This window comes from Oryctolagus cuniculus, chromosome 9 (genome assembly GCF_051225735.1).
Source record: "Oryctolagus cuniculus isolate XC-2025 breed Fujian yellow rabbit chromosome 9, ASM5122573v1, whole genome shotgun sequence".
Classification (NCBI taxonomy): Eukaryota; Metazoa; Chordata; class Mammalia; order Lagomorpha; family Leporidae; genus Oryctolagus; species Oryctolagus cuniculus.
This window is the reverse complement of record NC_142875.1, coordinates 34282261-34299760: the sequence shown is the minus strand read 5'-3', so window position 1 is coordinate 34299760 and position 17500 is coordinate 34282261. Positions and strand designations below refer to the sequence as shown.

The following is a 17500-nucleotide window of genomic DNA, read 5'->3' as shown; positions in this document are numbered from 1 at the left end:
TTTGTGTCTGCATATACTAAGCTGTTACTAAATGTTATAAACAAGAAGAGTCATTACAATAATTAAATTATTACTGTCTTTCACCAACTCAGGCCCTTAATAAGATATCATTTGGGTTCAGTTAAACAAGTTTTCTGGTAGAATACTGTTTCTTTTATGGAGATCACGTAAAGTAGTTAATGAGAAAATCATGCTCAGTTGAAATCAAGTTTGAGGTTTTCTTTGCAATGCTGAGGAAGGATGTCTCCATCTCACATACATAAATTTCAAATTGAGAGAAATAGATAAACAGAATACTGAGATAATTGAGTTATCCTGTCATTGCAGTGATAATATGTTTGGTTAATGCACCAAACACATTAGTTCTTTTTTTTTTTTTTTTTTTTTGGCAGGCAGAGTGGACAGAGAGAGACAGAGAGAAAGGTCTTCCTTTGCCATTGGTTCACCCTCCAATGGCTGCCGTGGCCGGCGTGCTGCGGCTGGTGCACCACGCTGATCCGAAGGCAGGAGCCAGGTGCTTCTCCTGGTCTCCCGTGGGGTGCAGGGCCCAAAAACCTGGGCCATCCTCCACTGCACTCCTGGGCCATAGCAGAGAGCTGACCTGGAAGAGGGGCAACCTGGAAAGAATCCGGAGCCCCGACCGGGACTAGAACTTTGTGTGCCAGAGCCACAGGCAGAGGATTAGCCTATTGAGCCACAGCGCCGGCCAACCTGAGCTTTTCTTTGTTGGGAGGGTGTTTATTCCTGATTTAATCTCCATCTTGGTTATTTAGGTTTTTGTATTAGTCTGTTTTCTATGTCTTCATGAATTAATTTTGGTAGATGATATTTATATAGGTATATATCCATTTCTTCTAGATATTCCAATTTTGGCATAGAGCTATTCATTGTAAGTCCTGATAATTATTTTTATTTCTCTGGTATCTATTGTTACATTTCCTTTTTAATCTCATTCTATTGATTTTGTTTTTCTCCCTCTTTTTTGGTTAGTTGGACCACTGGTTTATCAAGTTTGTTTATTTAAAAAAAATCTCTTCATTTCACTGATCTTTTGCATTTTTTGTTTCAATGTTATTGATTTCTTTTGTACATTTAATTGTTTCTTTCTTCTCATTAATATTGAGTTTGGTCTGTTGTTTTCTAGGTCCTTGAGGCATTGATAGCTCATTTATTTGGCGCCTTTCCAATTTCTTGATGTAGTCCCCAGTTGCTATAAATTTCCCTCTTTACTCTGGTTTGCTGTATATCATAAATTTGGATATGAGGTATTGTCTTCTTCATTCATTTCTAGAAATATTGGGGCTTCTCTTGAATTTTTCCTATGACTTACTGTTCATTCAGGAGCATGTTGTTAGTCTTCTTGTGTTTGAATATGTCCTTGAGATTCTTGAGTTGTTAATTTCCAGCTTCCAATGTGTTCAGTAAAGATGCATGCTATGATTTCATTTTTTTAATTTGTTGAGACTTTTCTTTATGGCTTACCATATGGTCTATCCACCCCATGCATTGATGAAAAGAATGTGTATTCTGCAACTGTGGGATGGAAGGTTCTATGGATACTAGTTAGATCTATTTGTTCCAAAGTTTGGATTAGCTCTGTAGTTTCTTTTTTAGATTTTCTGTCTAATTGATCTGCCCTTTGATCAAAGTGGGGTGATGAAGACTCCCATTACTGTTGGAGTCTATGTCTCTCTTTAGATCCATTAACATTTCATTGGGCATATAGACATTTATTTTTTGCATCTTTCTGTTGAATTATTTCCTAATCATTACATAATTCCCTTCTTTTTCTAACAGTTTTTGTGTTAAAGTCTATTTCTTATGATATCAGGATGACTACACCTCTTCTTTTTTGCTTTCTGGTAGCATGAAATATCTTTTTCCATTCTTTGTCTTTCAATTATGTGTATTTTTGTTGGTGAGGTGTGTTTATTTTAGGTAGCAAATAGATGGTTTTTGTTTTTTAATCCGTTCAGCCAGTCTGTATCTTCTAATTGCAGAGTTTAGGCATTTACATTCAAGGTTACTATTGATAAGTAAAGACTTGGCTCTGGCATTTTTCCATAAATATTCTTATTGTTTGTTTTGAATTTCTTTGTACTTTTACTGGGAGATTTCCTGCCTCTACATCCTTTCATAATGGTGATTATTTTTCTGGTTTCTATGTGTAACACATCCATAAGCATATTTTGTAATGCTGGATGAGTGGTTAGAAATTCTTTCAATTTCTGTTTGAAATGGAAGGTTTTTTTTAAAGTTTCATTCATAAATGAGAGCTTTTCAGGGTACAATATTCTGGATTGACAGTCTTTTTTCCTTTTAAGACTTGGACTATGTCTCACTATTTTCTTGTAGCTTGTGTGATTTCTGATGTGAAGTCAGCTCTGAGTCTAATTGGGTCTCCTCTGAAAGTAATCTGATGTTTCTCTCATGCACATTTTTGAATCTTTTCTTTATGTTTTACTTTGAGAAGTTTGACTACAATATGTAGTGATGGTGAAGATCTTTTCTGTTCATATCTTTTAGGAGTTCCATGTGCCTCATGCACTTGGATATCTCTTTCTTTCTGCAAATTAATGGAGTTTTCTCTCAGTATTTCACTGAATAAGCCTTCTATTCCATTCTCTCTTTCAACACATTCAGGAACTCCTGGGACCCAAATATTCTATAAATTTCTAATACTAGTTTTCTAATTTTCTCCTCCTCCTTCTTCTCTTGCTCTTCCTCCTCCTCCTCCTCCTTCTTCCCCTTCTTCTTTGTCTGATTGAAAAATTTCTAAAGATTTGTCTTTTGGCTCTGATATTCTTTCTAATGCCTCATGAACTCTATTGTTAAGGTTTTCCACTGCATTATTTTATTTAATCTATTTAATCCTTCCTCTCTAGTATTTCATTTTGATCTCTCTTCAAATCTCAATTTCATAAAAAAATTCATTCATATCATATATTAATTTCTTTAATATATGAATTTGCTTCTCATTGCTTTTGAGTAATCCTATTATTAAGCTTTGAATTCCATTTCAGCATTTCATCAATCTCTTCATCTTCACATTCTAATATTGAAGTGTTGTTGTGTTCCTTTGGAGAGATCATATTATCTCCTTATTCTTATTTTTTGAATTTCTACATTTATTTTTAGGCATTTGTGGAAATACTTGTTGGTTTTTTCCTCTAATGGCTTTTATCTTTGAGCTATGGGTATGCCTCTGTGGCTTGGTGGAGTGTCTCCTCTTGGTGGAGGTGTGGCCAGGGAGCTCTGGACAGTGCTCCATGGTGGGCTGAGTATTCAGGTTCATACCCAAGTTGGGTGTGGTATAGCTCTTCTTTTTGGCATAGAAGAGTGTGTGATACCCTCTGTTGGAGTAATCACATCTTCACCACCTCTCCTCCAAGGTGATCAGTACCCAGATATTAGCCCACAGTGTGTACAATGCTCTTCTGCCCTGCATGAATAACACAAAGGATCTGTGCAGTCCTCAGTGTGAGCAGGGATCCTGTTTCAATGACCTACCCTAGGAGTCAGGGAGCTCTGAGCATATGGACCCACTCAAATTGATTGCCTAGAGACCCAGCTATGCTACACACTGTGCCCTCTCCTGTAGTCACAAATTTGCCATAGTCTTAGCACACAAGGCTTCCACAGTCATGAGCTGCAGAGGATCTTCTCTGCACTGCTAGCTTCTTCTGTACACAGAGAGGCAGAGCTGTTCCCAGAATCAGGTGCCTGTGGTGGTTTTGCCTAAGCGATTAGAGCCCCTGAGCCTGTGATATGTCGACAGGCTGTGGACACCTCGTCATTGCATATGGGTATCTAGCCCCCTGTCAATCCTCCCAGCAGACTCAAAGTCACTGGGGAATGTGGATGGACTTTTTCCCCTCTGGTAGAATCAGTGGATCTACTCTTGTGCACAAGAGCTGCTGTCTGCAGCCCCTACTTAATTCACAATGTTGTCTTCTCCCCATCAATTGCTGGGTGTTCACATCTGAGTTGCTGCTGCTGCATCTTGTCCTGCCCAGTTGCTGGACGTGTACACCACAGCTTCTGCAGCTGCTGCTTCTGTCTACAATTTCACCCACCCTTTCTCTACTGGTTTCCAGGCACTGTACAGGGCAGGGGGACGGGGAGAGAGAAACATGACCCCCTTTTTTTCATGGGTTAGCAGGTACGCTTTCCTACTTAGGGCTCTAGGCCAGACTCATGCCAAGATCTCCCTCCACTTATATCACCAGTGGCATGGACTTCTGCAGTCTGATCTCACTTCACTCACCAAAGCTGGTACCTTCACTGGCTCTCAGCTGCTGGGGTCATGTGTTGTGTCTGTTTGTGCTGTACACACACACCTTCCACACACCAATCTACAGCGTTCCTCTTCCTTTTATAAAGTTTTGACTGTGCTTTCCTCTCTCACTCTTGAGAATGTATTTTCTCCTTATTTTTTCTTTACTATTTATCCCTGACCTATAGCAGGATGCCCTTCCCTATTCTTTTTTTTTTTTCGACAGGCAGAGTTAGATAGTGAGAGAGAGAGAGAGAGACAGAGAGAAAGGTCTTCCTTCTGTTGGTTCACCCCCAAAATGGCCGCTACGGCTGGCGCACTGCACCAATCCGAAGCCAGGAGCCAGGTACTTCCTCCTGGTCTCCCATGTGGGTGCAGGACCCAAGGACCTGGGCCATCCTCCACTGCACTCCTGGGCCACAGCAGAGAGCTGGACTGGAAGAGGAGCAACCGAGACAGAATCTGGTACCCCAACCAGGACTAGAACCCAGGGTGCCGGTGCTGCAGACGGAGGAATAGCCAAGTGAGCCACGGTGCCCTTCCCTAGTCTGTCATCTTGAAATTGCTTCCTAAACAGAAATTTTTAATTTTAAATATCTGAATCTATGGTCTACAAAATATATCTAGCAGCACATAGTACATAATCATATTTTGTGGGACAAAAATATTTTTCAAGTTTTTGACTACATTTTTAATTAAACTAAAATTTGGAAATTAAAAAAAAATACTTTTGTTTGTTATCCTTCTCATCTGCCTGTGTCCTCATTTGCAGGGCCACTGAGAAAGTACTTTTTAAAATAAATTTGTTTTGAAAGGCAGAGTTGGGGCTGGCGCTGTAGATAGCAGATAAAGCCTCCACCTGCAGTGTCGGATTCCCTTATGGGTACTGGTTCATGTCCTTGCTGCTCTACTTCCTATGAAGCTCCCTGCTAATGCACCTGAGAAAGCAACAGAGAATGGGCCAAGTCCTTGGGCCCTGAACCAATGTGGGAGACCCAGAAGAAAGCTCCTTGCTCCTAGCTTTGGATTGGTGCAGTTCCAGCCATTGTGGCTAACTGGAGAGTGAACCAGCAGATGGAAGACCTCTTGATCTCTCTCTGCCTCTCCTCTCTGTAACTCTGACTTTCAAATAAATAAATCAATCTTAAAAAAAAAGAAAAAGAAAGGCAGAGTTACAGAGAGGGAGAAGGCGAGACACAGAAAGAGGTCTTCTATCTGCTGGTTCACTCCCCAGATTGCTCCCAAGCCAAGAGCCAGGAGCTTCTTCTGGGTCTCTCTCATAGGTGCAGGGGCCCAAGGACTTGGCCATCCTCTGCTGCTTTCCCAGGCACATCAGCAGGGAGCTGGATAGGAAGGGGAGCAGCTGGGAAATGAACCATGGCATGCCCATAAGGTATGCCAGAGTTGTAGGTAGCAGCTTAACCCACTAAGACACAATGCTGGCCCCCAGATTTGAAATTTTTTAAATAAATGAGTTATTTTTTTAACTTTTATTTAATAAATATAAATTCCCAAAGTACAGCTTTTGGATTGCAGTGGCTTTTTCCCCCGCATAAATTCCCTCCCACCAGCAACCCTCCCATCTCCCGCTCCCTCTCCCATCCCATTCACATCAAAATTCATTTTCAATTATCTTTATATACAGAAGATCAATTTAGTATTTATTAAGTAAATATTTCAACAGTTTTCACCCACACAGAAATACAAAGTGTAAAGTACTGTTTGATTACTAGTTATACCACTAATTCACATAGTACAACACATTAAGGACAGAATCCTACATGAGGAGTAAGTGCACAGTGACTCCTGTTGTTGACTTAACAATTGACACTCTTGCTTATGGCATCAATAATCACCCGAGGCTCTTGTCATGAGTTGCCAAGGCTATGGAAGCCTTTTGAGTTCGCCAACTCCGACCTTATTTAGACGAGGTCATAGTCAAAATGGAGGTTCACTCTTCCCTTCAGAGAAAGGTACCTCCTTCTTTGATGCCCTGTTCTTTCCGCTGGGATCTCACTCAGAGATCTTTCATAATACATGAGTTATTTTAAATATAACCACTAAAATAAATTTTGAAATATTTTTATAAATTAAATTTTCCTCAAAATAATTACTTCATGAATTTATCTCTTAAATTATGCATATCATGCTATCATTTGGTCTCTTGAAATATTCTAAAATAGTGAATTTGTTAACTACTGCACCCTAATGACTAAATTGCAGTTCTGTTAATAGGAGAAGAAATTAAATACAGGATACTTCCGGTTTCATTTTATAATATTGTGTTTTTTATACTGCAATGTTTTATTGAGTAGGTTTTTCTGGGAGGAAATTTTTTGAGGTTATTCTGCAAACAAATGTGAGAAAATTATAAAGAAAGTCAGAAGTTGGTATAAACTGATATATTTTAGGAAGTTCTATCACAACCATTTATCATTACTACTGTTACCATTTCATGAAGAATTTCATGTATTTGCTTTAGTGCATTTTTATTTAATACAACAATCTAATACCAAGACGTTAGTATTTTCACTTTGAAAGTAAGTAACATGCATCTGAAAGTCTTTAAGTAACAGAAAAATTACTCTGGGTTATAAGGAAAATGCCTTTCTCTTTTTTTAAAAGATTTATTTTATTTATTTGAAAGACAGAGTTGCACAGAGAGGTAGAGACAGAGACAGAAAGGTCTTCCATCCACTCTTTCACTCCCCAGATGGCCGCAACGGCTGGAGCTGCGCCCGTCCGAAGCCAGGAGCCAGGAGCTTCTTCTGGGTCTCCCACGTGGGTGCAGGGGCCCAAGGACTTGGGTCATCCTCTACTGCTTTCCCAGGCCATAGCAGAGAGCTGGATTGGAAGAGGATCTGCCAGGATAGAACTGGCGCCCATATGAAATGCTGGCGCTTCAGGCCAGGGCATTAACCCACTGCGCCACAGTGCCGGCCCTAGGAAAATGCCTTTCTCAATTCTTCTTTTTTAAAAATTTTATATACATTGTGATATTATTTTGAATGATTACAGCCAACTGGTACTTTTAAGCAGAACTATCCACACCAGAAAAAAAATTTTTTCACGTGTCTCAAAGACCCATTAAAAATGCTGAAGGCTTCCTGCTAATGCACCCTGGGAGGCAGCAGCTGATGGCTGAAGCAGTTGGGTTCCTGTCACTCGTGTTAGGGATCAGAATAGAATTCCTGGCTTTAGGCTTTGGGCTGATTCAGCCCTAAATGTTGCAGGCATTTGGGGAGTGAACCAGCAGATGGAAGGTATCTCCTTTTCCTAGCTCTCTCTCTCTCTCTCCCCCCCACTTTCTCTCTCTTTCTCACTGCATTTAAAAAAATTAAAAATAAGGATATCAAGAAAAGGATCCATCTAGTAAAGCCACCCAAAGGGTTCACTCTGTGTTATTGTATCTCTCTGTGTGTATGGTTCTGTTAGACATAGGAAAATACTTTGAAAAATGTTATTCATTGAATAATTACTACTATGAGACCTCATTCTAAAAACCATAAATTATATGTTTTATTTAATTTTCACAGCTGAGAAGTAGGTACGATACTTAGATTTTTCAGGTGAAAAAATTGAGTCTCTGAGAAGACTAAATGATTTTGCCAAGGTCACAAAGATGACTAATGACAGAGCCAGTATTTGAATCCAGACTGCTGAATTCAAATATCAGACTTTTGGTGACAGAACATTGAACATTTTATTCCCCTACCTTCTAGTTTCTACATCTACTTGTGATTTTTTTTTTTTTTTGTGGCTATGTGTGCAAGTATGTCCTGGCTTCTCCCCTGTTTTAGTGTGACATTATGTTCCATTTTCCAAAATGTTATTATTTGAATCAATTGCTCTGGTTTTCATCTGGTTGGTCTCTTTCATTAGAGAATAAATTACCGGGTCACCTTACCAAAGGCAGAGAAGATATAGTGGAATTAAAATGACATTGATTATGAGCAACCCCATATCTGAGGTCCATTTCTCTCTAGGGCCTTTGTGATTTCTCTAGTGCATAGGAAGATAGGAGATTCTCATCTTATAGATACAGTGCCATTGAAATTCTCAGCATCCCCAAACTTGAGTTTTAATAACAGTTAAAGTAGAGAATATTATTCATAGTACCTACATCCTCCATCTCTAAAACACTGAGAAAGTGTTATCAAAGGTGCCTGCCCTTGGCAAACAGGTATTTACTGAAAGCCAATTTAAAGGTTGTTAACTGAAAAAAAAAAAAGTAGGTGTTAGAAGTGTTCGGAATTTAGATAAATAGATTCACCAAAGATAAAAAGAAAGGATTTTGAAACTGTGCCATGAATAACATATAAACAGCTAAATTATAACAATTGATTAACAGAAATTATTCTGATATATTGATTACATTCTACTTAATCTGATATAAGAGTTTTGCTAAAAATAAGATGTTTTCAGTTCTATTAAAATATTTGTTTTCATCAAGGGCACTTTATTAACAGTTTTGAATGGCAGTGATCTGATAGGAATCTTATTTATTAGTGAATCACAGTCATGTTTGTGAAGCCCAGGAAGCAGACAAGGATCTCTTTGGTCCACCACAATACCATCACTGACCCTAGAAATAAAGTAAACCACACAAATGCCTATTTTATGTAAGATTACAGATACTTAAATTCACTGCAAATTTTACTGAAAAGCTGAAAAACTGTAGTTAGAGCCAAGGACATTCAGGTGATTAGTATTGGTAAATGTTGCAAAGGAATCTTTAAGAATGTCTGAATTCCTGAGAAATCTTTTATTTAACATATTTCATGGTATGTCAAGTTAGTCAGATGTTCAGAAAGACACTGAAATCAAACAGTCTAACTTTGGCTAAGTGCCACAAAAATCGTTCAAACTTCCAGTACCTTCTCTCTGCCTGCTCCACTGTGTATTGTTTCCTACGCATAAAAGTAAAAGGTCCTGGTATTTTCTTTTTAACTGCTATACTTCCACAGTTCCTAGGAATTTGGGAATCAGTTTGGGACTGAGAACCATGCCAGGAAGATAAATTACATTCATATGTCAGATATTGCCTTACAATGCTATCTCGCTCAGCAGGCTATAATGAGCCCCCACTCACCAGGCCAAGCTCCAGCCAAAAAAATAAATAAATATATAAATAAAAGAACACCTACTGTTTCTCCATCAAGGGCAACTCTCTCAGAGGGCAGACAAAAGCATCAGAGGGAGGCCAACCATACCCATGCAGTACTATGGGTTGCTATGCAACCCCGGTGCAAGTTGGGCAGCAACAGATGGACACTTTGAATAGAATTAATGCCCCTCTGACCCACGTTTTAAATAGTGACCAAACCTACTGCCCGATGAATTCTATTAACTGTAGGCATACTTACACATATAAAATATAGCATCAAAAATGACACTGTTATTACCCTCTTTGCTAAAATAAAGTCATAAATCTATTGCAAAATTTGAGACCGATAATGCTCAATAAGATATTTCCTTTTTTCCTCTTTTTCTTGATAAATGAATCACTGATGTCTCATAACCTTGGGCTACATATTTCCTTATAGTGTTGCTCTGATTTCATATGCAAACCTGCAATGCCTGCTCTGAGTTTCAGCTTCATTTTTAAACAGAGTCCGGCTTCTTCCGTGGCCATTGTCACCTGTAGGCTCTGAGCCTTGTAACAGGCCACTTTTTTTGTAACTTTCAGAAAGAACATAGCATGGAATAATAAATATTTTATATACCTTTGTGGCGACAGTGTTGTAACCAAGTTTCTGATTGAACAATCAATCTAAAGTCTATACCCACAGCCCTGAAAGTTCTCTGTCCATCCACCTTCTGCCTAGGCCAACTTAAAGCTGTTTGCATCACTTGTGGCAAGTAGACTTCGTCTCAATCAGATGTCTTCAAGGATTATCAGTGTAAGATCCTTTCTTTGGTCTTTTAAATGTTATATACTAAGTGCTTGGCATTGTTAGGACCTGAAAGGAGGGGCATCATTACTTCTAAATAAAAAAAAAAAAAACCTAGCAGCACAGAGTATCATACTGGTGACAGCAAGCAGCTCTGAAATTTTAATGAAGCATATATATGAAGAGATATCTTAATAAAGAAGTATGGAAACAAAATTTTGGAGTACAGATAAGGAGCTAGAGAAATGCTTCTCCCTAGTCCCAGTTCTGTACCCAAATAGCCTCATAATCTTAAACAAATTTTTTTCTTTAACTTTCTTGATACCGATGTCCTTACCTGTAAACTTAAGAGCTTTTTGATTAGATTAATTCCTTTGAGGTTTCCTTTAACTGTCTTATTCTCTGAAAAAAAAAAAAGATATAGTTAACAAAAAGCATGTCAGTTACATATCTAGCTGAGCACAGAGATAACGATAATTGTCTCTGTCTAAAATCAGCGTGTAATCATAAAATTCTTCTATTTTAATGACAGAGAATAGAGCAGAAACTGAAACACAATTGGGCTACAGAGCCTAAAATATTCTGCATACTCCTTTCTTTGGTTTGGGGCTTCCATTCCTTGCAGATGCTCATATCCACAGGCAAAGAGGTGCTCGTCCATCGATTATGTGACTTTCACAAAGGTTTACTTCCCACACCGTCATCTCTTGCCAGAACCATCCTTCTGCAGAGGGGAGCCTTAGCACATGTGCCTCCAGTTTCAAAAGCAGTGCTGCTTCTCTGTCAGGCCTCCTGCTGCTGCCCAGTGTGTCTTTGTTTTGGAAATATGAGCTTGGTTTTCCACTACTGCGTGCACAATCTTGTGGTCTCCTGGCCGAGAGTCATCACTCACGTACACATGCATATACATACCTGTTCACATTGGGACTTGGGGAGAGATATTTGCTTGTTTTTGTTTGCTCATTCTCCCACCACCCATGAAGGGCCTGGCAGTGTGAGATGTGGCATCTTAAATTATTTCATCATCTCTGGCAAGATTTAATAGTAATGGCATTATGATCTCTAATCACTTCACTACCATCTGAAGTAATCACACAGAAGGAAGCAACTCAGTCCAGTAACAAGCTGATCCCCATCTTTGTAGCCTTGTGTATGTTCTTTTTTTTTTTTTAAGAAATCTCTCCTCCCTTCAGAGAAAGGTACCTCCTTCTTTGATGGCCCTGTTCTTTCCACTGGGATCTCACTCACAGAGATCTTTCATTTAGGTCTTCTTTTTTTTCCCATGGTGTCTTGGCTTTCCATGCCTAAAATACTCTCATGGGCTCATCAGCCAGATCCAAATGGCTTAAGGGCTGATTCTGAGGCCAGAGTGCTATTTAGGACATCTGCCATTCTATGAGTCTGCTTGTGTTCCCGCTTCCTGTTCTCTCCCTTTTTTATTCTATCAGTTAGTATTAGCAGACACTAGTCTTGTTTGTGTGATCCCTTTGACTCTTAGACCTATCAGTGTGATGAATTGTGAACTGAAGTTGATCACTTGGACTAGTGAGATGGCATTGGTACATGCCACCTTGATGGGATTGTATTGGAATCCCCTGACACGATTCTAACTCCACCACTTGGGGCAAGTCCGATTGAGCATATCCCAAATGGTACATCTCCTCCCTCTCTTATTCCCACTCTTATATTTAACAGGGATCACTTTCCAGTTAAAATTTAAACACCTAAGAATAATTGTGTGTTAATTACAGAGTTCAACCAATAGTACTAGAACAAAAAATACTAAAATGGATAAAGTATAACATTGTACATCAACTGTCAGGACAAGAGCTGATCAAGTCACTGTTTCTCATAGTGTCCATTTCACTTCAACAGGTTTCCCCTTTGGTGCTCAGTTAGTTGTCACCGATCAGGGAGAACATATGATATTTGTCCCTTTGGGACTGGCTTAATTCACTCAGCATAATGTTTTCCAAATTCCTCCATCTTGTTGCAAATGACCGGGTTTCATTGTTTTTGACTGCTGTATAGCATTCTATAGAGTACATGTCCCATAATTTCTTTATCCAGTCTACTGTTGATGGGCATTTGGGTTGGTTCCAGGTCTTAGCTATTGTGAATTGAGCTGCAATAAGCATTAATGTGCAGACTGCTTGTTTGTTTGCCAATTTCATTTCCTTTGGGTAAATTCCAAGAAGTGGGATGGCTGGGTTGTATGGTAGGGTTATATTCAGGTTTCTGAGGAATCTCCAGACTGACTTCCATAGTGGCTTAACCAGTTTGCATTCCCACCAACAGTGGGTTTGTGTCCCTTTTTCCCCACATCCTCTCTGGCATCTATTGTTGGTAGATTTCTGAATGTGAGCCATCCTAACCGGATTGAGGTGAAACCTCATTGTGGTTTTGATTTGCATTTCCCTGATTGCTAGTGATCTTGAACATTTTTTCATGTGTCTGTTGGCCCTTTAGATTTTCTCTTTTGAAAAATGTTTATTGAAGTCCTTGGCCCATCTCTTAAGTGGGTTGTTGGTTTTGTTTTTGTGGAGTTTCTTGATTTCTTTGTAGATTCTGGTTATCAACCCTTTATCTGTTGCGTAGTTTGCAAATATTTTTTCCCATTCTGTCGGTTGTCTCTTCACTTTCCTGACTGTATCTTTTGCAGTACAGAAATTTCTCAATTTGATGCAATCCCAATAGTTGATTTTGGTTTGACTGCCTGTGCTTCTGGAGTCTTTTCCAAGAAGTCTTTGCCAGTACCTATATCTTGCAGGGTTTCTCCAATGCAATTTTTCTGTGACAATTCCTATCATTTTCTTTGGATTTCTTTTGTATTTTCACTGGGAGATTTTCTGTCTTCACATCCTTTGGTGAGGATGGCTTTCTTTCTGTGTTTCTGTGTGTAGTACATTCTTTAGCCTTTAGCATCTTTTGTAAGGCTAGACAGTGACAAATTCTTTCAATTTCTGTTTGTTATGGAAGGTGTTTATTTCACCTTCATTCATAAATGAGAACTTTGAAGAGTACAGTATTCTGAGTTGAGTTATTTTCTCTTAAGATTTGGACTATATCTTGCCATTGTCTTCTACCCATCGAGTTTCTAATGAAAAGTCAGCTATGAGTTTAATTGGAGATCCTCTGAGAATAATCTGGTGTTTCTCTTGCGCACATTTTAGCATCTTTTCTTTTTGTTTTAATGTGGTGAGTTTGACTACATTGTGTCATGGTGAACATCTTTTTGGGTCATATCTGTTAGGAGTTTTATGTGCTTCCTTTACTTTGAAAAATATTTCTTTTTTTAAAGATTTATTTATTTATTTGAAAGAGTTACACATAGAGAGGAGAGGCAGAGAGGAGGGGGGTGAGGAGAGAGGTCTTCCATCCAGTGGTTCACTCCCCAATTGGCTGTAATGTCTGGAGCTGCTCTGATCCAAAGCCAGGAGCCAGGAGCTTCTTCCAGGTTTCCCACGTGGGTGCAGGGGCCCAATGGCTTGGATCACCTTCTACTGCTTTCCTTGGCCATAGCAGAGAGCTGGATGAGAAGTGGCGCGGCCAGGATACAAACTAGCACCAATATGGGATGCCAGCACTGCAGGCAGTTGCTTCACTCACTATGCTACAGCGCTGGCCCCAGACCTTTCTTTCTCCAAGTTAGGGAAATTTTCTGTAATTATTTCACTAAGTAGGCCTTTTAGTCCCATCTCTCTTTCCAAACCTTCAGGCACTCTTAAGTCTCTTACGTTGAGTCATTTGACTGTATCCCATATATCTCCAACAGTGTTTTAAAGTTTTCTAATTTTTTCTTGTTTTCTTTGGTGTGACTGTAATCTTTTCTTTTCTTTCTTTTCTTTTTTTTTTCTTGACAGGCAGAGTTAGACAGTGAGAGAAAAAGAGAAAGGTCTTCCTTTTCCATTGGTTCACCCTCCAAATGGCTGCTATGGCCAACGTGCTACACTGATCTGAAGCCAGGAGCCAGGTGCTTCCTCCTGGTTTCCCATGTGGGTGCAGGGCCCAAGGACCTGGGCCATCCTCCACTGCACTCCCGGGCCACAGCAGAGAGCTGGACTGGAATAGGAGCAGCTGGGACAGAATCTGGTGCCTCAACTGGGACTAGAACCTGGGGTGCCAGCACCACAGGCGGAAGATTAGCCTAGTGAGCCATGGCGCCAGCCTGTGACTGTAATATTTCTCGAGATTTGTTTTCTAGGTTGGCTATTCTTTATTCTGCCTACCAACTCTTGTTAAAGCTTTCCACTGCATTTTTATTTGATCTATTGAATTCTTCCTTTATAGTATTTCATTTTGATTTCTCTTTAAAATCTTATTTTCATGGGAAAAATTTCATTCATATCATATATGGTTTTCTTTAGTTCATGGATTAACTTCTGAGTAATCCTTTGATTAATTTTTTGAATTCCATCTCCAACATTTCCTCAATCTCTTCATCTTCACATTCTAATATTGAAATGTTGTTGTGTTCCTTTGGGTGAGTCATAGTGTCTTCCTTATTCTTGTTTCTTGAATTTCTGCATTTATTTTTATGCATTTGTAGAAAGATTTTTTTTCTGTAATTGCTTTATCTTTGAGCTATGCCTCTGTGGCTTAGTGGAATGTCTACACTTTCAGTGAATATCAAGAAGTGTGTGATGGGTATGGCTAGGGAGCTCTGGTTAATGCTCTAGGATGGTGCAAGTATCCAGGGGAACATTCAAGTTGGGCATGTTAGATGTCCTTAGCTGGATGGAGAGAAATGGTCACCTCTGTTGGTGAGATCATCCCTTCTCCAAGCTGAGGAATGCCCAGGTGCTAGCCCCCATGCACAAATGAGCATGGTCCCCTTTGCTATGAACTGCTCTAGGCACTCAAGGAGCTCTGAGAGTGTGCAGCAGCACTCTGTGATTGCCCAGAACCCAGCTACACTCTGCCTCCTCTCAGTTACAGTGTTTTCTCAGTCTCAGCTCCCAGGGCTCACAGGGTCAAGGAGTCTAAGTGGGGCCACTCTGCCCTACTAGCCCACCTTGTCCACAGGGAGACCGAGGTGTTCCCAGAGCCACTGTCTGTGTGTGTTCCAGCCTGCTGGATTGAGTCTGGTCGTCCCAAGCAGATTCACTGTCAGTGGGAAATGTGGGTTTTTCTCTCAGGTAATATCTCTGGATCACAGGCATGCACAATACCTACCAGCTGCAACCTCACTTACTTTACAATTTTGCTGGGCATGTAGGAGAGTCCTGCAGGCAGCACTTCCCTTCCATAGAGATGGCTCCTCCTTCCTTCCCATTGGTTGGTGGGTACAGTTGGCGATTGGAGACCGTCCACATCAGTTTCTCTTGAACTACTATGGTTGCTCCACCAACTGGGTGGAGGGGGACCCCAATAATTGCTAGATACCTGAACATGAACTGGAGCAACTGCTACCTGCCTGTGTCCAAACATGGCGCCAGCCTTCTCACAGCTGACTTCAGGTTGCTGTTGAAGGGGGAGAAAGGGAGAGAGAGATATATATATATCACTTTCCCCCACCCTCTAAGTGAGCAGTCACCCTGCTGTCCTGAGGCATCTGGGCCATACTAGAAATGGTGCAGTTCACTAAGCTCTCCCTCCCACTGTATCAACCTCAGTGAAGGCCCATGCAGTCCAATCTCACCTGGTTTGCCAGGGCAGGTCCTTCTTCCCCGGATCCAAGCTGCTGGTTCCTTTGTTGTTTCCTTGTACCTTGCTGCATGTCTGCACTTTCTACACAGGTCTGGGCCATTTCTTCTGCTTTCACTGGATCTCCCGTGGCAGTTTCCCCAGCAGCTTTACCCTAAGAGTGTACTTTCTCCATTTTTTATATTAATTTCACTTAGTCTAAATCAGACTTCCCTGTCACTATTCTGCCTGTTGGAACCCCTCATGAATACTGTTTTAAGGGCATAATGATTCTTCCCACCACACCCTCCCTCTCTCCCAGCTTCCCTCCTCTTTCATTTCTTATATTTCTTTTATTGATATAGCTCGTATCTATACTCTTGAGGAACAGTGATTTTTCTACTTACTACTTGTTAAATTCTTTGTATAGTGAAGTGTTAATCTTGTGATTATCAAATAAATTAAAAGTGTGTATTTGTAGATATTGTTCTTTAAACCAATGAAAAATAAGGGGACATAACTGACAAGCAAATTATTCACACCTGAGTCAATAGAAAATTTATTGAAAATAATTTTAAGTATCAAAACATTAAAATGTTTTAGTTTAGAATAATTCGTTCTGGAGCTTGCAGTGCACTACCTCAGTTAGGGGCTCGACTGTGGCTACCCAGCTTATCACTTTCTGGCTGTCATTACCCCAAGCTGGCCCATTGTGTTATGCCAATAGGGAGATCCCAGTTCTTCTCAAGCTCTTAGGCACTGCTTTGCAGCACCACCCTTTACACCATAAAGCTGCGGACACTATGGGGGGAAAAAAACAAAACAAGAAGAAAGTAGAGAAGACGCTGGGAGAAGAGGAAGAGAAATATGTGGTGGAAAAAGTTCTTGGCCATCGAGTTGTACAGGCAAAGTGGAGTACTTCCTAAAGTGGAAAGAGTTCTCAGAGGAAGGCAATACGTGGGAACCAGAAGAGTATCTGAATTGCCCTGAACTCATTGCTGAGTTTCTGTAGTCATGGCAAACAGCACATGAGATGGATAAGTCAGACAGAGGCAAACACAAAGGTGATTCTTATTCTGAAGGTAAGGGAGAGGAGATAAAAACCAAAGAAGAAGGAAGAATCAGAAAAGCCATAAGGCTTTGTCTGGGGTTTGGAACCAGAACGGATTATTGGAGCTACAGACTTGAGTGGAAAACTCTTGTTCCTGATGAAATGGAGAAACTCTGAAGAGGCTGACCTGATCCCTGCCAAGGAAGCCAATGTTAAGTGCCCACAGGTAGTCAGTCCTTCTATAAGAAAAGGCTGAGTTGGCACTCTACCCCTCGGAAGATGATGACAAAAAAGATGACAAGAATTTACTCTCCTGAGTCCCAGTTCGTGTCACATATGACTGTGGGTTTCAAGTGGGGAGGGAAGAAGTTCTACCTGCCTTGACACCATAGAGGTGGCTTGTGAAGATGCCCTTTGAAGAGTCAGTATAGTTTCTATGTTCTGCAACAAAGCTTTAAGTTGTTCCAAGTTGTGTAGTTGGCACACCCATTCCAGTAGAGGGGAAGGGGGATAAATGTTTCAAGGCAGCCCATTTTGTGCTTTGCTGAGAGAAACCAAGGGCCTTCTATGAATGCCAAAACTTGCAGAATTGAGTGTGTGAGGGAACAAAAAATACTACAGGTCTTCAAACAGCATCTCTATAACTACAGCCTT

General features: G+C 40.3%; 1 pseudogene; it reads left to right on the top strand.

Moving 5' to 3' along the window:
• Positions 1-16598: 16598 nt before the first annotated feature.
• Positions 16599-17163, top strand: LOC100344568 (chromobox protein homolog 1 pseudogene; annotated as a pseudogene).
• The last annotated feature ends 337 nt before the right edge of the window (positions 17164-17500 follow it).